Raw genomic sequence first — 23,593 nt, 5'->3', positions numbered from 1 at the left:
TTGGATCACTCTCCCCTTTATTTATTCTATCGGTTAGTATTAGCAGGTACTAGACTTGTTTATGTGCTCCCTTTGACTCTTAGTCCTTTCATTATGATCAATTGTGAACTGAAATTGATCACTTGGACTAGTGAGATGGCATTGGTACATGCCACCTTGATGGGATTGAATTGGAGTCCCCTGGTATGTTTCTAACTCTACCATTTGGGGCAAGTCAGCTTGAGCATGTCCCAAATTGTACATTTCTTCCCTCTCTTATCCCCACTCTTATGTTTAACAGGGATCACATTTCAGTTAAATTTCAACACTTAAGAATAACTGTGTATTAATTACAGAATTAAACCAGTCATATTAAGTAGAACAGACAAAAAAAACTACTAAGAGGGATAATGTATTAAGTTATTCATTAACAGTCAGGGCTATGCTGATCAAGTCACCGTTTCTCATAGTGTCCATTTCACTTCAACAGGTTTCCTTTTTGGAAACCTTTTGCACTTACTCCTCATGTAGGATCTCTGTCCTTAATGTGCTGTACATTGAGACTTAATGCTATAACGAGTACTCAAACAGTATATTTCACTTTGTGTTTCTATGGGGGTGCAAACTGTTGAAATCTTTACTTAATGTATACTAAACTGATCTTCTGTTAAGAAAAAAAAAAGAAGAAATTAGCAATTCCCAACTTGAGTCTTGCTGGGATTAAACATGACAACAGGTCTGATCTGATTTCATCATCATTTAAAAATCATCTATTGTTTTTCACTTTATGTTTCTGTGTGGGAGCAAACTGTTGAAATCTTTACTTAATGTATGCTAAACTGATCTTCTGTATATAAAGAGAATTGAAAATGAATCCTCATGTGAATGGAAGGGGAGAGGGAATGGGAAAGGGGAGGGTTGCGGGTGGGAGGGACGATATGGGGGGGAAGCCATTGTAATCCATAAGCCGTACTTTGGAAATTTATATTCATTAAATAAAAGTTAAAAAAAAAAGAAAAAAAATACAAGCATGGAAAGGAGGATGATCATATGTTTATAGGACAGTGGAAAAATAGCAACAAGTTTGGAAAAGCTTAGGTATAGGGGAAAAGTCATAGAGAGCATGAATTTAATCTCAAGGGAAGCCACGCCCAGCGAAGTAAAGGCAAAGACACGACATCCAAACCTTCAGCATACACTTGAGGAGTTGTGAAGACACAGATTCTTGGACCTCCTTCCCAGAGATAATAACCCAGCAGGTATAGGGAGGAGTCTGAAAATTCATATTTCTAGCCAGCTCCCAAGTGATGGAGTTACTGCTGGTCTGCATCCCACACTAACACCACACAGGACTCTTGTCAAATAACAGCTCTGAGACCCTGGAAAGGGCAGCGCTACCGTCACTTTATGGGAGATAAACGACATGAGACATGGTCCTTGTCTCCTATCCTGTGTTGAAAGTAAAAATTAACGCATAGGAGAGTCATACAATATTTTAATAAGAAGAAACAGCTAACACTTAAACAGTACTTATGATGTGCTAGACATTCTTCTCAGTGTTTTACACATAAGACCTCTGCGGGAAGCCCCACACCTCCCCTCTGGGTTCCACATAAGAAAAGGAAGCCCAGACAAGCTGAGTGACTCATCAAAGGTCCCCCAAGGTCAAACTGTAAGGCTTAGTGCAAGGCAGTAAATTTATTCTAAACTAGGTCTCTTATAGACTGATACAGAGCTAAAATAAGTAATATAGTTTATGGTTCCGGAATCATTCAAGTTTGAATCAACTAGAGAAAGAGGGAGATAAACTTATTTTGTCCATCTGTGGGGCATAGCAGAGCTAAGGAAAACACTGACAGTGGATGCAGACAGCACTGCTGCTGGTGGTGACAGGACCAATAATATGAAGTGATTGGGGGTATGTAGAACTGCCCATCATGACCACAATGTAAGAACCAGAGGTAAGGCCAAGCTTCTTCCTGACAAAAATTGGCTTAAAATTGGCAGGAGAATTGAGCAAATGATGAAAATATAAGCCAGGTTTCACAGAGCTGATGAAGGCAGTTCAAATACAGAAAGCTTGTTGCACAACAATATAGATATATTTAACACTACTGAACTCTACTGTACATGTAAATGTATTTACAATGAATTTTAAAATTATAATACTGCATGTTTTGAATATGATAGTTTATTGGTTATGAATTATACATTTAAAAAGCTGTTTCTAAAATATGGAAAGTTGAAATAAAACCTGTGGAATAAAATTGAAACCAGAGTAAACTCACGGTTTTTAATATGTGTAAACAGGTAGACTATAATAATAGATGGGTGTGGGTGATATATCTCCTAGCACAGCCCACTGAGAAAGCCTAAAGCAGTGATACTCACAAGTTGATAAACACATCTACTACCTAGATCTTCTTCTGTAAGTACCTTTCTTCCCTACAAGGTTCTAGGGCTCTTTGGAAATATAGCTGATTCTAAGACTGGATCAGGTAAAGTGTAACATGACACTTTAAGCAATTTTTTCAGAGAAAGAAAAAGTAACCAGAGAATAATGAGGCTGTCCTGACACACAAAGAGGAGCACTCTCACATACACTCATACACACACATTTCAGGCTAAAAAATTCCCACTTATCACATAATAAGAATAGATTATAATCCACTGTATGAAATACAAACCTATGAGTTCATATCATTATGCTCATGCGCATGTATGTATACATGATGAAGCAAGGGAAAATTCTTCCTTAGAGCAAAATCCAGCTAATAAATGTACAAGGAATTATAGAAATAGAAAATCATCCTTTGACTACCATCATAGGATTCATGGGATTAATTGGTTCATGTGAGAATAACCAGTGAATAGAAATGAACTACTGGGTGAAAGTTTTGTGAAGAATAATATCCTTACATAGTCTCAAGCAGACATCTTAATTATTGATTAACTAATATGTAAAAATGCTTGTTAATTAACCACAGACACCATCTCAGCCAAGTGGGAAAAATGAACTTCACAAAAATTGAAACAAAATGATACTGTGTGCCTTCTGAAAGAATACACTGAAACAGCTTTGAGGGTATTCCTGACAAAAATGCGTAAATTGGAACCAATATGAGGAAATATCAGACAATTCTATACTAAGGAACATTCCACAGAGTAATGGCCTATACATATCAAAACTATGCAGGCCAAGAGTGAAAGGAAAGACTGCGGAGCTGCTCCAGACTGGAGGAAAACCAAGAAATGTACCTCTGTCCTGCAGGGCTGCGTTCTAGACAGAAAGGAGAGGAGTAATAGAAAGGATTTCTGGTTTGGGTCTTTTTGTTTCTGGTGAGGAGGGGTGGGTATAAAGAACATTTTGGGGCAACAGGTAAAATTTTATTTGGATCTTTGGATTACATGATAGCATTCTCTCCATCCTAATTGTGATGGGTATTCTCTAGTTATGTGGGAGAATATTCTTGTTATTAGGAAATAATACCTATAATTGGATGGGTGAAAGAGTATCGTGTCTGCAGCTTTACCTGGTTGAAGGCTACAGAGAGTTCACACTATTCTTACAACGGTTCTGTGAGTTTGAAACTATTTCAAAATAAAATGATAACTAATCTTGAAAATTTCAAAAGAGTGCTTGCAATTTTGCCTAGGGCAGATTCACGCCACTATGTGAATTCACCATGTGAATTCAGTTGCTTTAAAGAAAGTCCCAATTCAACACAATCAACTCAACTTACAAAAAAAAAAAAAAATTTCTCTGACACTGCCCAGTCATTTTGTTTCTCAGATTTAAGAGTCCTAACATGGCTTTAATCCCCTCTATCAACTGATCTAAGCAGGATGGGCAGATAACAATAAGGTATTGTCCTTTTCCCTTGCTGGCTGCTGCTATCTTTGGTCTTCTGCCTACCAAACACTGAGTCTTGTAGATTCTCTTCTGAACTAAAAGTCCCATAGCAGGAAGCACATGCACACCCCTGCCCCTCTTCTGGACACTCACTTGTGTCCCAACTCTGCCACCTCTGGCTTCACCTAGACTCTAAAGACACTTTCTTTTTCCAGCAGAGGTTTTAGCTCCTAAACAGGAAGGGGAACTTTTGATTTTACAGAAGAGGCAACAAACCATAGGTACCTTCATTCTGTTTCATTATTTTCCACCAGAGACACTGTAGTTAACATTATTTGTTAAAACCTAAATATCTCAAAAGAAAACTCAACTCCCAACTTGACTCTCGCTGGGATTAAACATGACAATAGGTCTGATCTGATTTCATCATCATTTTAAAAATCATCTATTACTTTTCACTTTATGTTTCTGTGTGGGAGCAAACTGTTGAAATCTTTACTTAATGTATACTAAACTGATCTTCTGTATATAAAGAGAATCAAAAATGAATCCTCATGTGAATGGAAGGGGAGAGGGAATGGGAAAGGGGAGGTTTGCGGGTGGGAGGGACGGTATGGGGAGGAAGCCATTGTAATCCATAAGCTGTACTTTGGAAATTTATATTCATTAAATAAAAGTAAAAAAAAAATAAAAAAAAGAAAAATCAGTATTAGTTCCTATTCCCCCTCTCAAAAAATCCACAATCAGGAGCCAGCATTGTGGCACAGCAGATTAAGCCACCACTTGTGACACTAGCATCCCATCTCAGAGAGCCAGATCCAGTCCTGGCTACCCTGCTTCCAACCCAGGTCCTTGCTAATGTGCATGGGAAGACAAGGGATGACCCAAGTACTTAGGCCCCAGCTACCCATGTGGGCAACATGGGTGGAGTCCTTGGCACCTGGCTTCACCCACATCCAGCCCTGGCCATTGTGGCTATTTGGGGAGTGAACCAGTAGATGAAGATTCTCATTCTCATATTCATTCATTCACTCTCTGTCTCCCTCTCTCCCTCACTCCCCAATCTCTTTAAAAACTCACAATCAAGCCTCACCCAAAATATGAATATCTGCTCTACTGACATAAGATTTGGCCCACTCCTTGTGAAATAATAAGCCCAAACATACTAAACTACATTATCCTAAAAGCAATTTGCCTCCTTTTAGACCTGTTACATATCACATTAGCTAAATACACCATAAAGACGTACTGTGCTTTCTTCAAAGAAATGCTGTCCCATAATGTGGCATATGAGTCAGGGTTCCTCAGAGAAACAGAGCCAATAGGAGGTACATTAGAGAGAGAGAGAGAGAGAGAGAGAGAGAAATATGTCATAAGGAATTTTCTCACATGATGGTAGAGTATGGGTCCTATAATCTGCCATCTGCAAGCTGGAGAGACAGGAGAGCTGTTGATGCAAATTCTAGTCCAAGCCCAGAGTTCCCGAGACCCTAGAGAAGTTTCACACCATGGCTCTAGCTGTGAGGCAGAGGGATGGTTGGCTCAACCCTCTTCCACCATTTTATCCTCTCTAGAACCTCCACAGCTGGATGACTCCTGCCAACACTGGGGAAGGCAGTTCTTCCTGACTCAACCTGCTGATTCAAATGCTCATGTCTCCAGGAGCACCCCTCAGACACATCTAGAAATGAAGTTGAACCAGATATCTGGGCATCTGGGCCCAGTCAAGTTGACACACAAAACTAGCCCTCACACATGGGCTAGGGAGAATTTAATTGCCATTTCTACACGACTGCACAAACACCTGAATAATTATTAAGAAAAAAGATGGATTTCAGAGTGACTTCTACAAAAATTAGTTAGGCAAAATAAACTGTATAAACTCTGAAAAGAGGTCAGAATAAAAGGAATTCAACCACCACCACCCCAATTATAATTAAGAAAACAGAGATGACCAAACATAATGAAAATCATCCTCAGGCACTAGGGAAAGGCCTAAGAAACTGAGAGAACGTCTACCACAGAGGCATCCCCCTGCACAGTTGTCCTGGGTCCCTGGGCTGCTCCACACTCACTCTGATACCCACATGGCTCCTGCTCTGCCTACTTTCAGGTCTCTGCTTCACTACCAGCTTATCCAGAAGTCTGGCCACTGCACCTCTCTGCCACCCTGCACTCTGGCACTCTTTTACTTTGCACCACCTAACATATTACAGGTTTTATGTATCTGTTCACATGTCTGTACCTACATGAATCCAATTCCATAAGAACATGGTTTAGTTTTCCTTTATTTTGTTCATTGTTGTATCCACAGCATTTGGAACGGTGCCTGGCACACAGTAGGCATTCCTTAAATAGCTATTCTTGTTGAAGGTAGGTGTTCACTGTATCATGAATTCTATCACACTTTATGAAGCAAATTGGGCAACATACTTTGCATCTTCACATGACTGTAATCTGCATGCCTAACTTCATTAATTAATTATAGGTTCCTTTTATGTATATAGAGCAATAATGGTAAGTTTTTTACTCATCTAAAATAAAGACCAGTTATATTGCGACTGAACTGTAGCTTTGCATTAACAATTTATTCCGCAGAGATAAATGGATGGCTGTAATTAGGAGTGACTAAGATAAGATTTAATAACCATCTTGATCTTTCTCAAGAATCTAATTGTTCAGATTAGTCTGTCATCTCTGAAAGCTGTAAGTAATACAAACAATTTATACATCACTCTCAGAACTTACAACATAAGGGATGTATGGCAACTGCTGAAGAAGTCAGCTCCTTTCTTAATCTTAATTGCCTGCTGTGGATTTATGTGCATAGTGTTTTTTTATAAAGGTCATTATAATTTCTCTAGTTGTCATAAAATTATAGTGATTAATTTGTAAAATAGGTTTTATTTTTAGTATTACAGTCAAGAGAATTTTTAACAAAATCGGTGTACCCTTAGGAAAGGCAAGAGGAAGGAAGAGAAGGAGAGAGAGAGAAAGGCTTCAGATCGCCCACTCATTTTGACCAGGTAAAGACAAACATCATGGCCTCTCCTATTTCCTGATTCATTATCCTCTGGTGGGATATACACGGGCTTGGGAGTGTCTCCCACAGCTGATCACTAGGTTCCAAGTGACCCAAGTGAAGGCTACACAGGGCCAAGTAATTGATTGAATAGAGTCCCCTCCTGCAAGCTGGGCTTGATGCAGACAGACACAGATTACATGCTAGAATCTTTATTCATTTGAGTAGCACTCTATTATTCGGTTATCACTATCTGGTATTTCAGAGTTAAGGAGCAATTAAAAGCTACCAATTCTCCCAGAAAACGGGCATTTCCCACATTTCTGAGCCCTGCTTTCATCTGCTCTCCTATACTGAGTTTGTGTATTGTTCCTATGTCTGGAAATTGCCATGGGTGGTCTCAGTGCTCCACTGCCCTCCGTAAGGGCAAAAATGCTTAATGCCCAGCCTTTTCTAACCATCTAGCAGTAATTTTCAACTAAAGAAGAATATTTGTCCTTTAATTATGCAGACCCCATCTTAAAAGAAAATGTCCTCTGGCAACCTTCATATACTTTAAAGACAGAGCCATGGTTGGGTTTCATTAAAAGAATACTTGACAGGTCAGCATTTTGGAAAAGTGGGCATCGCACCACCTGCAATGCCAGCATCACATAAGGGCACCAGTTTGTGTCCCAGCTGCTCCACTTTCAATCCAGCTACCTGAAAATGGCCTGGGGAAACAGCAGAATTTGGCCTGAATGTTTGGGTTCCTTTTAATCATCATTTTTGTAAAACTATACATAGAAAACTTGATTCTCAAAGATGTTTAGTCGCGATGGAAGTTCTACTTTGTCAGGAAAAAACCTGATAATGCAGCTATGCAACTACAAGTACAGCATATTTTTGATGATATGTAAAGTTTATTCAAACTACGTATTTACAAGGCACGTGTTTGTAACAATGCAACACACAATGCAAGTGTATCTGTATGTCAAGTTTCATATTTCAAAGACCACTGTGTATCAGATTTGACATACTGCTGTCTTCTAAGGTATCTTGGAGGGAAGAATATGGTGGTTCCAGATTAAAAGACATTCAGCATTTGCAATAATGGCAGTGAAGCAGTGATAAGTGTTCTAGTGACAACTCCTGGACATATTTGCAACACACTTGATTATGCGTTAATCAACACATATAACTTTTAAGTTTCATATTTCCAAAAGTCAATTTTATATAACTTTTCTAAATTAGTGGTCATACAAAAATTCAAATATATCAGGAAATGTTTATATTTGATTCACAAAAGTTTTTAAGATTGGTCATAGCTTTAAAAAAGTTAAATAATTGTTAAAGCTCATGAAGAAAAGAAACTTGATAAAGATTACCCAAAATCTGATAAAAATTCCAAATCTTTTCATAACATACTCAATTAAAAATTGTAAATTTGGAAGAAACTTATATAAACTATCAGTAATAATTGAAATTTTGATCAGGCATGGTAGAGAAAAACATCTCTCAATTCCTCCTATCAAAAATAATACTATAAAATCATTACTGCATAAAAGCTCAAAAGAGAGGCTGGCATGGCATAGCAAGTAAACTGTTTCCTGTGACATTGGCAACACATAGGGAAGCTGGTTCAATACCAGCTGTTCCACTCTTGATCCAGCTCCCTGGTAATGTGCCTGGGAAGACAGCAGAAGATGGCCCAAGTCCTTGGTCCCCTACACCTACATGGGATACTGAGAAGAAGCTGCTGGCTTCAGCCTGGCCCAGCCCTGGCTGTTGCAGCCATTTGTGGAGCAATTAGGGGATGGAAGATTCATTCTTCCCCTGCCCCTGCACCTGCCTAAGAAATAAGTAAATCTTTTTTTAAAAAAAAAAGTCAAAAGGAAACAAGCAGTGAATAGTAGGAAAAGGAACCATAGAGATATATGTTAGTCAATTAATAAAAATATTGGTGTTTTATGGGTTTTGCAATATTTGTAGTATTTGCCAAATTTTTAAAATTTGAATTTTGTTCTTATTCCAATTTTCATCCTAAATATTCAACTTCAATGTTTTTATTTATTTTTTGTGCATTTTCCTAAAGAAAGTTCTCCCAGGTATAATGAGCTTTAGGCCCCACAGAGATTAATATATTTACTCTGGCTGGACATTGCACAATATGCACATGTATTGAAGCATTAAATGGTACTTCATATATATATGTATACTTTTTAATATATACGTTGCTTAAAAATTGATATAAAATTCACAAAAGCCAGGGGTGGTGCTGTGGCATAGCAGGTAAAGCCACCGCCTGCAGTGCCAGCATCCCATATGGGTACCAGTTTGTGTTCCCACTATTCTGCTTCCAATTCAGCTCTCTGCTATGGCCTGGGATGGCAGTAGAAGATGGTCCAAGTCCTTAGTCCCTGCACCCATGTGGGAGACTTGGAAGAAGCTCCTGGCTCCTGGCTTCAAATCAGCCCAGCTCCAGCCATGTGTCCATCTGGGCAGTGAACCAGTGGATGGAAGACCTCTCTCTCTCTCTCTCACTCTCACTCTCTCCCTCTCTCTCTCTCTCTCCTTCTCTCTTTGTGTAACTCTTTCAAATATATAAATAAATATTTAATAAATAAATAAGTAAAATTCACAAAAGCCAACAGAGAATCTGCCTGGAATACCCCTCAAATGTGCCTGAGGAGATATGACTTCATTAATTCAGTACTAATTTGCTGAGTGCCTCTTTCCTGTTCAACATCATAAATTCTTTGAAGAGTAGAACCCCCAACCAGGTGGGAAGCTCCCATTTAAGCTGAAAGAAATAAATAAGAAAATCAATGAGAAAGTCATACAGAAGGTAATCTTTTGATAAGCACGTTAAGGAAAACAAACAGGGACAAAGGAAATCAGCTGCGGGGGAGGGGGAATGTTTGGGTAAAGAGGGTGCAGGAAAGGTGGCACTAAGAGCAAGTAGGCAGATGGGCAACCGAGTCAGGCACATGTTCAGAAAGTGATGGGGAGGTAGAGCTATGTAGGCAGAGACCAGAAGCACGGCCTCAACAAGGAGCATAGAGCTACAGAATCAGAAAAATTAAGGGCTGGGCATGCAAGGCAGTTAAACAGTGACCAGGAATAAAGGAGGAGGAAGCAGGGCTTCACCATATGCAACACATCCAAAAAAAAAAAAAAAAAGACCAAAGTGCATATGATAAAATATTAATATTCATGGGGCCAGCATTGCAGTGTCGATGGTAAGGCCGCCATCTGGAACACCGGCATCCCATATGGACACGAGTTCATGTCCCTGCTGCTCCACTTCTGGTCTGGCTCCCTGCTAATGGCTTGGGAAAAGCAGCAGAGGATGGCCCAAGAGTTTGAATCCCTGCATACTCACATGGGAGACCAAGACGAAGCTCCTGGCTCCTGGCTTCAGCAAGGCTCAGCCCTGGCCATTGCAGGCACTTGGGGAGTGAACTAGCAGATGGAAGACCTCTCTGTGTTTCTCCAGCTCTTTCTGCAACTCTTTCAAATAAATAAATAAAACTTTAAAAAAACTGACATTCATAAATCTGAATGCTTACGATATACAAGTATCCTTTATTATTTTCTGTATGTTTGAAAGATTTCAAAAGTAAAGATATATTTTTTGACTTCCAAACATATGTATTAAGTAACAAGAAAGATCGAAAATAAACATGCATTAGCCTCAGATGAAGAAAGAGAGCAAAAAAGGTCCTTGCAGGGAGCTCAGTTTCATGGACGGGGACACTGAGGCCAGGGGAAGTTAAGCAGTTTGCTCTAGGTGACCAGTCAGAGCACGCTCACGACACAGTGAGGATTCAGGGCTTGGAAAAGATACTTTTCATCTTTCTTAGAAATATAATTCTATTTTTAACCATTTTAGTTATTTCCACTTCAACACTCTGAAAACTACCTATTTTCCTACTTTGTAGGATAAAGAATCTTCCACAATCCATGTGATTATACTATTACATTACTCCTATTTTGATATTAATATGATTATTAAGATTTCTAAATTATAAGACACTTGTGACTGTGGGATAAATTGTATCACATGGTTATCATAGTGCATGAGCATGGATTTTTGTTAATTACATTGCAGAATATTGGAAACAAGCTTTGTGTACACAGTAATGTATTAGCTAACCTCGTTTTGCAGCACAAAAAGAACACTGGTAAATTAATTCTAATTATTCCTATCTTAAGGCTACTACTAAATACATACTTAAAAATAAATAAAAACTTGCTCATCCAAAAAAAAAAAAAAACACTCTAATAAAATGACACAGGAGCTTTTATAAAAAATTTGAGTTAACTCAAAAGTAGCTTAAAACACTCTTAAAATATTTCACTGTTATTTAACAAAATTCATCCCCATATATCTCAAACAATTAATCACATTTTGTTTTTTCATTAAATCATGCCATCAAAATTACGGTTAATTAAAATTAATTTTGGATAAGATATATTTTACAGAAAATACATAAAAGCAGAAAACACCCTTGCTACTGAAATGTTAATATTAGAGCTTAGAATTCTGGAATGAATAGCATCTCAGTATTAGCTAATTTTAATAAGTTTGAAATACATAACAGAAGATAATGTATTATCAGAAAAATATTTTAAACTACTGTTAATATTTCATACACAAACAGCTTCCAGGCTCAAAAGCATAAAATAGTTATTTAGAGTTCATAAACAAGCAACCTATGTCTTCTTGGCTGGCAAATCCACCCAGTATAATTTCCATATTGTCAACACATTTGATAAAGTACAAACTAGTGAGGCAGTTTCCTGGAAACCATTATATTCAATTAACTTAAGACCCTATTTCTGACAATAACTGACTATTCAGAAATACCATAATATGGGTTAAATGACTGCATTATATGTCCGTATTTCTAAAGCAAAGAAAATTTCATTTTCTGGACACTATTATAATGCTATTTTCAAAGATTTTATAAGACCACTTAATCCAAGACATTGTGCACAACTAAATCAGCTGAAAGTGTAGGTGATCCATTCAATGGCAAAATACTCAAGTAAAAGTTCCCTTTATCCCTGTTGGGTTAATAACTTTTTTTAACACTAAGTACATTTTATTTGAGATTAAATAAGTTCATTTATATTTAGGATATTATATTTAGGATATTTATGATATTAAGTACATTTTATTTAAGAGACTAAATAAGTTCATTTATATTTAGGATATTAAGTAATTAGACATCTATGTCTAAGATACTAAAATTCAACCCACATCTCACATTCATTTTGTTCATTCATAGGTAGCAGGAACAAGGTGTTATAAAATTTGTAGGTAAGTTTTATAAATGAAAAGTAAAATTATAGTTTATGTTCCTTATGACTCCAAAATAAAATGTGAAATCTCAGCCAAAAATAAGATATTAACTTTTATTTTTATTTCCATTTTCAATAATATGTACTAGATACTATTTCTAACAACCAATTAAGCTTATAAACACTTTCACCTCCTCAATATAATACTTCGCTATTTTACTTTGTTAGAAATGTTCAACATGATATCTACCATATTAACAAATTTATACTGCAGTATTTATGTACTTAATTTGATAGTATTGTTAACTATCGGCATAATGTTTATAGATCTCTAGAACATAATCATCTTCATAACTCAAACTTTACTGAATAGCAACTCCCTATTTCTTCTACCCCTCTAAAGCTAGCATCCACATTTTATTTTTTTAACTTTTATTTAATAAATATAAATTTCCAAAGTACAACTTTTGAATTATAACAACTTTTCCCCCCATAACCTCCCTCCTACCCTCAACCATCCCATCTCCCAATCCCTCTCCCATCCCATTCTTCATCACGATTCATTTTCAATTATCTTTATATACAGAAGATCAACTTAGTATATACTAAGTAAAGATTTCAACAGTTTGCACCCATACAGACACACAAAGTATAGAGTACTGTTTGGGTAGTAGTTTTACCGTTAATTCGCATAGCACAACATATTAAGGACAGAGGTCCCACATGGGGAACAGGTGCACAGGACTCCTGTTGTTGATTTAACAATTGATACTCTTATTTATTGTCAGTAATCACCAGAGGCTCTTGTCATGAGCTGCCAAGACTATAGAAGCCTCTTGAGTTCACCAACACTGATCATATTTAGACAAGGTCATAGTCAAAGCGGAAGTTCTCTCCTCCCTTCAGAGAAAGGCACTGCCTTCTTTGATGACACATTCTTTCCACTGGGATCTCACTCGCAGAGATCTTTCATTTAGGTCACTTTTTTTTTGGCCACACTGTCTTGGCTTTCTATGCCTTTGGAACGCTCATGGGCTTTTTAGCCAGATCTGAATGCCTTAAGGGTTGATTCTGAGGCCAGAATGCTGTTTAGGGCATTTGCCATTCTATGAGTCTGCTGTGTATCCTGCTTCCCAAGTAGGATCATTCTCTCCTTTTTAATTCTATCAATAATTATATGCAGACACTGGTCTAATTTATGCAATCCCCTTGACACTTAATCCTATCATTATGATCAATTGTGAACTTAAACAGATCACTTGAACAAGTAAGATGGCATTGGTACATGCCACCTCGATGGGATTGAATTGGAATCCCCTGGCACATTTCTAGCTCCACCATTAGGGGTAAGTCCGAGTGAGTGAGCATGTGCTGAACTGTACCTCTCTTTACTCTTTTTCCCACTCTTAGATTTAACAGAGATCACTTTTCAGTTAATTTAAACACCTAAGAATAATTGTGTGTTAATTAAAGAGTTCAACCAATGGTATTAAGTAGAGCAAAAAAATACTAAGAAGAATAAAATAGTAAATTGTTCTTCGACAGTTAGGACAAGGACTGATCAAGTCACTGTTTCTCATAGTGTCCATTTCACTTCAACAGGTTTCCTTTTAGGTGCTCAGTTAGTTGTCACAGTTAAGGAGCCTAATGGCTCTGCTTAAACTTCGAGATTTATATTGAATAGCAGTGGTGAGAGTGGACATCTCTGTCTGGTACCAGATCTCAATGGAAATGCTTCCAATTTTTCCTCATTCAATAGGATGCTGGCCATGGGTTTTTCATAAATTGCTTTGACTGTATTGAGGAATGTTGCTTCCATAGTCAATTTGCTTACAATTTATTGGGTGTTCTTTGTGCTTCCTGTACTTGGATGTCTCTGTCCTTCTCCAAACCCAGGAAGTTTTCCACTAGTATCTCACTAAAAAGGCCTTCTAGCACCAAATAAATGAGCTTTCAATGCATCTCAAGGATCTAGAAAACCTACAGCAAACCAGACCCAAATCTAGTAGGAGAAGAGAAATAATTAAAATCAGAGAAGAAATCAATAGGATTTAATCCAAAAAAAAATTATAAAAAATCAGCCAAATGAGGAGCTGGTTCTTTGAAAAAATAAACAAAATTGACACCCCATTGGCCCAACTAACTAAAAAAAGAAAATACTCAAATCAATAAAATCAGAGATGAAAAAGGAAACTAACAGCAGATACCACAGAAATAAAAAGAATCATCAGAAATTACTACAAGGACTTGTATGCCAGCAAACAGGGAAACCTATCAGAAATGGATAGATTCCTGGACACATGCAACCTACCTAAATTGAACCAGTAAGACACAGAAAACCTAAACAGACCCATAACTGAGACAGAAATTGAAACAGTAATAAAGGCCCTCCCAACAAAGGAAAGCCCAGGACTGGATGGATTCACTGCTGAATTCTACCAAACATTTAAAGAAGAACTATCTCCAATTCTCAAACTATTCAGAACAATCGAAAAAGAGGGAATCCTCCAAAATTCTTTCTATGAAGCCATCATCATCTTAATTCCTAAGCTGGAAAAAGATGCAGCATTGAAAGAAAATTACAGACCAATATCCTTGATGAACATAGATGCAAAAATCCTCAATAAAATTCTCGCCAATAGAATGCAACAACACATCAGAAAGATCATCCACCCAGACCAAGTGGGATTTATCCCTGGTATGCAGGGATGGTTCAGTATACGCAAATCAATCAATGTGATACACCACATTAACAAACTGAAGAAAAACCATACGATTATCTCAATAGACGCAGAGAAAGCATTTGATAAAATACAACACCCTTTCATGATGAAAACCCTAAGAAAACTGGGTATAGAAGGACCATTCCTCAATACAATCAAAGAAATTTATGAAAAAACCATGGCCAGCATCCTATTGAATGGGGAAAAGTTGGAAGCATTTCCACTGAGATCTGGTACCAGACAGGAATGCCCACTCTCACGAATGCTATGCAATATAGTTCTGGAAGTTTTAGCCAGAGCTATTAGGCAAGAAAAAGAAATTAAAGGGATACAAATTGGGAAGGAAGAAGTCTAACTATCCCTCTTTACAGATGATATGATTCTTTATTTAGGGGAGCCAAAGAACTCTACTAAGAGACTATTGGAACTCATAGAAGAGTTTGGCGAAGTAGCAGGATATAAAATCAATGCACAAAAATCAACAGCCTTAGTATACACCGGCAATGCCACAGCTGAGAAAGAACTGCTAAGATCAATCCCATTCACAATAGCCACAAAAACAATCGAATACCTTGGAATAAACTTAACCAAGGACATTAAAGATCTCTACAATGAGAATTACAAAATCTTAAAGAAAGAAATAGAAGAGGATACCAAAAAATGGAAAAATCTTCCATGCTCATGGATTGGAATAATCAACATCATCAAAATGTCCATTCTCCCAAAAGCAATTTATAGATTCAATGCAATACCAATCAAAATATCAGACATTCTTCTCAGATCTGGAAAAAATGATGCTGAAATTCATATGAAGGCACAGGAGACCTCGAATAGTTAAAGAAATCTTGTACAACAAAAACAAAGCCAGAGGCATCACAATACCAGATATCAGGACATACTACAGGGCAGTTGTTATCAAAACAGCATGGTACTGGTACCAAAATAGATGGATAGACCAATGGAATAGAATTGAAACACCAGAAATCAACCCAAACATCTACAGCCAACTTATATTTGATCAAGGATCCAAAACAAATCCCTGGAGTAAGGACAGTCTATTCAATAAATGGTGCTGGGAAAATTGGATTTCCACATGCAGAATCATGAAGCAAGACCCCTACCTTACACCTTACACAAAAATCCACTCAACATGGATTAAAGACTTAAATCTACGACCTGACACCATCAAATTATTAGAGAACATCGGAGAAGCCCTGCAAGATATAGGCACAGGCAAAGTGTTAAGTACTGTTTGAAGACTGGTGTTAATGTTAATTCTCATAGTACAACACATTAAGGACAGAGATCCTACATGGGGAGCAAGTGCACAGTGACCCTGTTGTTGACTTAACGATTGACACTCTTGTTTATGGCGTCAGTAATCACCATAGGCTCTTATCATGGGTGGCTAAGGTTGTGGAAGACTTTTGTGTTCGCCAACTTCAATCTTAGTTAGACATGGTAATAGTCAAAGTGGAAGTTCTCTCCTCCCTTCAGAGAAAGGTACCTCCTTCTTTGATGGCCCATTCTTTCCACTGGGATCTCACTCACAAAGATCTTTCATTTAGGTTTTGTGGTTTTTTGTTTTCTTTTTTTTTTTTCTTTTTTTTTTTTTTTTTGACAGAATGTCTTGGCTTTCCATGTCTAAAATACTCTCATGGGCTCTTCAGCCAGATCCAAATGCCTTAAGGGCTGATTCTGAGGCCAGAGTGCTGTTTAGGACATTTGCCATTCTATTAGTCTGCTGTGTATCCTGCTTCCCATGCAGGATCATTCTCTCCTTTTTAATTCTTTTATTTAGTATTAGCAGACACTAGTCTTGTTTATGTGATCCCTTTGACTCTTAGTCCTTTCATTATGATCAATTGTGAATTGAAACTGATCACTTTGACTAGTGAGATGGCATTGGTATATTCCACCTTGATGGGATTGAATTGGAATCCGCTGGCACGTTTCTACCTCTACCGTTTGGGGCAAGTCCGATTGAGCATGTCCCAAACTACTAATTTCCACTTCTTTTCTTTGGTTTGACTGTATGCTTTCCTGTGCTCTGTCTTCTAAGCCCAATATTCTCTCTTCTATCTCACTGATTCTGTTTTTAAGGCTCTCAAATGTGTTTGTAATTTGTTCTATTGTGTTCTTCATTTTATTTTGATTTCTCTTCAACATCTCAATTTCATGTTCTACTAAATTCCTCATTTCATTTTGATTCCTCCTAAGATTTCATTTTCATGAGAGAGATTTTCTGTCCTGTCCCATATGGATTTCTGTAGATCATGTATTTGTTTTTGATAATTTCTTATCATAAATTTTTTGAATTCTGTATTGTGCATTTCTTCTATCCCATCATCTTCATAATCTGTATTGGAGTGTCATGTTCATTTGGGAGCCTCATGATGTCTTCCTTGTCTTGTTTCCTTGGTTTCTGCATTTGTTATTTGGCATTGTGGAGATATTCTTTTGTTTTTCACTCTGGTGGCTGTTTTCATTATACTATGACTCTAGATTAAGTGGACTGTCTGCTTTTGGTGAATCTCTAGAGGCTTGTGGTGGGTGTGGCCAGAGAGCTCGGTTTAGTTCTTCAGAGTTAAGGGTGTGCCAAAGGTGGCACACCCAGGTTTGGCATGGTAAATCTTTTTTTTTATTCAGAAGGAAAGTAATTCCGCTGAGCTGAGCTCTTTTCCTTGATGGCAATCAGTGTCTGTGTGCTAGCCCCAGTGGGTATAATATTCATCTACTCTGTCCCAAGGACCACACAGGATCTGTGCAGTCCTCAGTGTAAGCTCAGATTCCCCTGCAATGTCTCTCACCAGGTAGCCAAGGCCACCCGAGTTTATGGCGTCTCCCACTGAGACTACTCATGTCCCAGCCACACTGTGAGCTCTCCCACACACCCTCAGTTTTTTGTTTTTTTTTGTTTTTGCTTTTTTTTTTTTACAGTCCCCGTTCATAAGCTCCACACATTCACTAGGTTTTGTTGTTTTTTTTTTTTCTTTTTGACAGGCAGAGTGGACAGTGAGAGAGAGAGACAGAGAGAAAGGTCTTCCTTTTGCCATTGGTTCACCCTCCAATGGCCGCCGCAGCCGGTGCGCTGCGGCCAGCGCACCGCGCTGATCTGAAGCCAGGAGCCAGGTACTTATCCTGGTCTCCCATGGGGTGCAGGGCCCAAGCACTTGGGCCATCCTCCACTGTACTCCCTGGCCACAGCAGAGAGCTGGCCTGGAAGAGGAGCAACGGGACAGAATCTGGCGCCCCGACCGGGACTAGAACCCAGTGTTCCAGCGCCGCAAGGCGGAGGATTAGCCTAGTGAGCAGCGGCGCCGGCCACATTCACTAGGTTTTAATCTCCAGTTATTACTTCCCACCAGTGTCAGGTTTTTCTGTTTGGCTGGGGGCGGGTGCAACCCCGAGCTGGCACAGCTGTTACATATGTCCCAAATGGCACCTGTCCTATCTTCTCACTCACCTTTGTAAGGTGAGTGGAAAGAGAATCATGTCAGTACAGTCCCTTCTATTTTTTTCTCTCCTCTAATTAGGCTGGTGTACTTTCCTCCATGGGGCTTCAAGCCTCATTCCCTCTAGGCTCTTCCTGCCGCTTTTCCGCCAGTGTCTCGGGCTACTGCGGTTTCGTCTCATCTCTCTTTCCAGCGATGGTGCAGAGCCTCTTAGCAGCTGTGGTCCCAAGCCGTGGGCGCCTGTGCCCTCCATGTAGGTCCCTTGTCCCTCTAATTATGGAATACTTTCCTCTTCCATTTTTTCCCTAATTCTTCCCTGAGACTTCACTATCTTCATTTTTATTAATCTGTCTTCTCTGGCATTCATATTTTAAAGATGAGACAAATATAACCAGTTGCTTAGGTAGTTTTCAAAAGGTCTCTCGAAAACTACCTATCAGCACAAGGCTACATATTCAATTCTTCTACCCTAAACTGTTTTCATTCAGCCATCCCATTCCTCAAAGATGAATGAGACAAGTTCTTGTCTTCAACAAATGCGTATGATAGTACTATTCTTAGAATAATACTCTAGAAATCCAATCACAAATTTTCAAGGGGAATGGGCAATTTGACATCAAGTCTGGAAGTCCTCAGTTCCTTTTACTTACTGCAACACACATACCAGATCCCTTTGACATGAGCAACAGAAAACTATATATTAGATATGGTTAATCTATATATTAACCTATATATTAGGTTATATATATATATTAGAACAGCTATAAGTCATTTGCAACTTCTATTGTACTGGCTACAGTAACACTTGCTCCTCTCCTGCAGGAAACAGCAGAACTCAAGTGACAATGATATCATAGGAACATCCTTGAAAAAAGCATTTTAATTACCATGGATTAAAAATCAAGTGAGATAGGCCTCAAAAATTATCTGAAAACACCAGAATATAGAAATAATCCAGTTTAAGTGGCAGATTCAAGCCCTGTGATATAAGTCAGAGAAGTTAAGAAATTTGTCCAGAAATGCAATCCTAGACCTTCATTCTGTTCATTCCATTCTTGCCACTTTTACTTGCTTATAGAGGTGAGAAATGTGAAATATCAGATTTGGTTCAGGGATACAGAAGTATAGGTCAAAACATACATTTGGTATTTACCTTTTCTATTTCTTGTAAAATTGAATGATAAAGTCATATAGAAGTTGGACCCATTGAAGGAAAATAAAAAAATAATACCACAAAACATTTTTGGGCAAGTGGCTGGAAAACAAAGCTGAGACAAATAAAACTTTCCCCTGGACTCCAGACACACAGAACCTTCTATGTCTCCAGCCAGCTGGTGCATTCTCCCATGCTCCATAAACCAGTGAATCACTGAAGTCATGTGATCATGGAGCTTCTAATATGAACCAAGTGCTACCGGAGGAAATCCCATATGTTTATACTTCTTGCATAACATTTCATTAACTTAAAGAAATTAGAGTTCCATGTATTTTGAAATTTATTAAAGGCCCTAAACATCAAGAACATTAAGAATCCATGCCATGTGGTATGTACTCTATAAGTATTTTTGGTTTAACTATACTGTTACTACCACTGTTTAGCAATATAATGACTACAAATTTGCTTTACAGCTATTTAAACACAAATGTTGGCTTCTTACAAGAAAACCTAACATCTTTATTGCTGTACCATTTATATGAAAACCTCTTTTAAACCACAAAGTCTAATTTTGGTGTCAGAAATAACACTATTATTATATTAAAAATATAGAAGAATTACAACTTTTGGGGATAATTGCTTCCAGTCATTACAGATAAGACACTACATTTTACTGAAACAGATGTTGAGGGTATAAAGGTATTCAAGAAAGTTATCTGGTTACCTCTTAGGAGATTATCAATAAGAAGCTATGTCCTACCTAACTGGTTTAATAGCTTGAAACTGGCAGATTTTTTATCAATACTAAACAAAATAATTCTCTTTAATTTAAACTATTCTTTTGTGTTTTTTTGACAGGCAGAGTTAGACAGTGAGAGAGTGAGATACTGAGAGAAAGGTCTTCCTTTTTCCGTTGGTTCACCCCCCAAAATGGGTGCTACGGCCGGTGCGCTGTGCTGATTCGAAGCCAGGAGCCAGGTGCTTCCTCCTGGTCTCCCACGCGGAACAGGGCCCAAGCACTTGGGCCATCCTCCACTGCACTTCCAGGCTACAGCAGAGAGCTGGACTGAAAGAGGAGCAACCGGGACAGAATCCAGCGCCCCCACCAGGACTAGAACCCGGGGTGCCAACACCGCAGGTGGAGGATTAGCCAATTTAAACTATTCTTAGAAGAATTAACACTAAAATTAAAAAGCAAGAACTAAAGATATTTAGTCCTGAGCCTTTCTAGACATTTAACACATAGTAGAAGTTTTGATTTTTGTTACCATAATAGATAAAGAACATTGTCAATAGGATACAACTTCCCTTAAACTAATTGAAACGCATGTGAATAGTTTCATCGGACGATAAGATATTAAAGTACAATATTCCCAAAAGACCAACTGAAAGTTCATTGCTTTTAGGTCCTGAAATTTTAGTAACTGATGATTCTGGGCTATACAAGCAACCACTGATTTTCTTCAACATTTTATAACACACAGCAGTGTACTCCAGGAGTACTGGACTCATTGCTCAGTTCATTCTTCCAGTCAACCCCCAAATCCTATAAAGACAAACTATGATCTACATGTGTATTTGGGAACATAAGCACTAAAGAAGATCATAGCCCAAGTTCCAATAAGAGGTAGATTACAACAGAAACCATATGTTCCCATAGCTGTAACAATAGAACCATCTTCGTAGAAAATAAAGTTTCTATTATTTCAGAATTTACCAAGTTTCTGGCTTATGAAAGGTACATACATCCTTGCTTTCTTTTGCAGTTATATCACTGGACTTCCTAACACTAGGAATGCATTAGGCATTTATGCAGTGGCATAATTACTCCTAATTCTATCTTTTCATTAGTTGAAATCCAATTTTTTATTATTTTTATTTGACAAATAGGGGGAGATGGACAAAGAGAGGTCCTATCCAGTAGTTCACTCCCCAAGTACCCTCAACAGTCAGGATAAAGCCAAGGCCAAAATCGGGAACTAGGATTTCAATCCAGGTCTGCCACACGGGTGACAGAAACCCAATAGCCTGAGACTACAACTGCCTCCCAGGGTCTGCACTGACAAGAAGCTGTCATTGGTAGTTAGAGTCAGGAGTCAAATCCAGGTACTCTGATACAGGATGCAGATATATTAATCCTGAGGCTAAATGCCTGTACATCTTTTTTGTTAATCTTTTTAAAACAAAATCAAAATCATCTATTACGAGCTAGAGTTAGAGCCTTGAGGAGAAGGTGGCAGTTGTGTTTTTCATCAAACAAATCCAAGCCTTAAAGGGAATCTCTTTCACGTAAGAACCCTCTATTTTCAACCATCCCATGACATTTCCAACTTTCCAAAAAACTGGATATGACTGGGATCTGGCCCAGGTGACAGAAATGGTATTTCACCTTGCAGAAATATTGTTGCAACACAGCAGGCATAGGAAGACAACTGCTTCTGATAATGATGGATTAGATAATTCAATATTGTTATTGAAAAAATGGGGAAAGCCAGACCAATTTAAAACTCTGTCTGAGAACACAGTGGAGCTAAGAAATCAGTGAATATTTACAAGGTCATAGCATAGAAAAAGTGTACCCCTAAAAGTACAAGTCCTGTATTTGGTGCCACCTTTTCCCAGATCAGAAGCAGCAGCTCAGCGGCTAAGAATGCTGAGCAAAGATTTTTTTTTTTTTTACAGGCAGAGTGGACAGTGAGAGAGAGAGACAGAGAGAAAGGTCTTCCTTTGCCGTTGGTTCACCCTCCAATGGCCGCCGCGGCCGGCGTGCTGTGGCCGGCGCACCGCGCTGATCCGAAGGCATGAGCAGAGATTTCTAACAGCCTCATGCAGACAGTTGCAACAATATCAGCTCCCAGGATCCACCAAGGAGAAGGAGCATTGGAAAACAAATACTTAGAGTTGGGACCCAAAGTTTTAGCATTTAATTAAAGGCAAAACAGAACCACACTAACTCTAACAGAATGGAGTTCTATATCACCTCAATCACTATAATTAGATTCTGGTATTCCAGGTTAGCTAGTATTCCTAGCAATCAGCCATTAGCAAATCATGTTTTTCTCTGAAAAACAAAAGTCCAATTCATAATATTTCTACAATTTTCCACATGTAATGCCTGCAACACAATAAAAAAAGAAAATATGAAGCACATAGGAGACAGATCTATATAATGAAAAAAAAAAGAAAAAACACACAATACAATCAGGCTCATGGATGTAGAAACAGGTTTCAAGATAAATGATTTCAAGTAATTAGGCTGGCTGTTTTCAAGGAGTTAAATTTAAAGCCCAAGAAAGATGACACATGAATGGAAATCAAAAAAAAAAAAAATGAAAACGTTCAGAACTTAGAGAGAAATTAAGTGATTTAAGAATTTGAAGGATATGCTTGAAACCAGACTGGATACAGCTAAAGAAAAAAGTGATGAGTTTCAAGACTGGTCAGAAAAAGACATTCAGGATGAATCATCAATAAATAATAGGATTTTTGGTCACTTGTTTTTAATTTTATTTGAGGAATATAAACCATGCATTTCATGTATACAAATTTAGGAACATAGTATTTCTTCCCACCCACCTCCCTCCCACCTATACTCCCACTTCTTACTCTTCCCTCTCCCATTCCAATTCTTACTTTATTTTACAATGATTTATTTTCAGTTACCTTCATACTCCTAAGATTATCCCTACACTAGACATAGGAATCAACAAATAGTATGACTAAAAATGTAAAAACAAACAAAAAGCACTGTTCCTCAACAGTTAAGACAAGGGATGTTCATAATCATCACATTTTAAAGTGTCAATTTCAGGCCTATAGATTACTTTTCAGGTACTCTATTACTCAGAGAGAAAATACGGTATTTGTCATTTTGGGACTTGCTTATTTCACTAAGTATAATGTTTTCTAGTTGCATCCACTTTGTTGCATATGACAAGATTTCATTTTTTACTACTGTATTGTATGCCATAGTGTATATATACCATAATTTCTTTATCCAGTCATTGATTCTATATCTTAACTATTGTAAACTGAACTGCAATGAACATCTGGGTAGATAACACATTCATATGCTAATTTCCTTTGGATAAATTCCCAGGAGTAGGAGAGCTGGGT

General features: G+C 38.0%; 1 long non-coding RNA gene across 13 annotated transcripts in view; it reads right to left on the bottom strand.

The window, feature by feature from the left end:
- The window catches only part of LOC127487367 (uncharacterized), a 412,078-nt gene that overhangs the window by 260,613 nt on the left and 127,872 nt on the right, over positions 1-23,593 (bottom strand). Inside the window, exon 4 of one of the 13 annotated variants that reach the window (XR_016212226.1) lies at positions 10,218-10,346. The exons of the other annotated variants lie outside the window; for them this stretch is intronic. This is a non-coding gene — a long non-coding RNA (uncharacterized LOC127487367). Of the gene's footprint in view, positions 1-10,217; positions 10,347-23,593 lie in introns of those variants that run through there. 13 annotated transcript variants of the gene reach the window in all.

Source organism: Oryctolagus cuniculus, chromosome 8 (assembly GCF_051225735.1).
Source record: "Oryctolagus cuniculus isolate XC-2025 breed Fujian yellow rabbit chromosome 8, ASM5122573v1, whole genome shotgun sequence".
Taxonomy (NCBI): domain Eukaryota; kingdom Metazoa; phylum Chordata; class Mammalia; order Lagomorpha; family Leporidae; genus Oryctolagus; species Oryctolagus cuniculus.
Note: the sequence above shows the minus strand (reverse complement) of the source record. Positions and strands in the feature narration are given on the sequence as shown.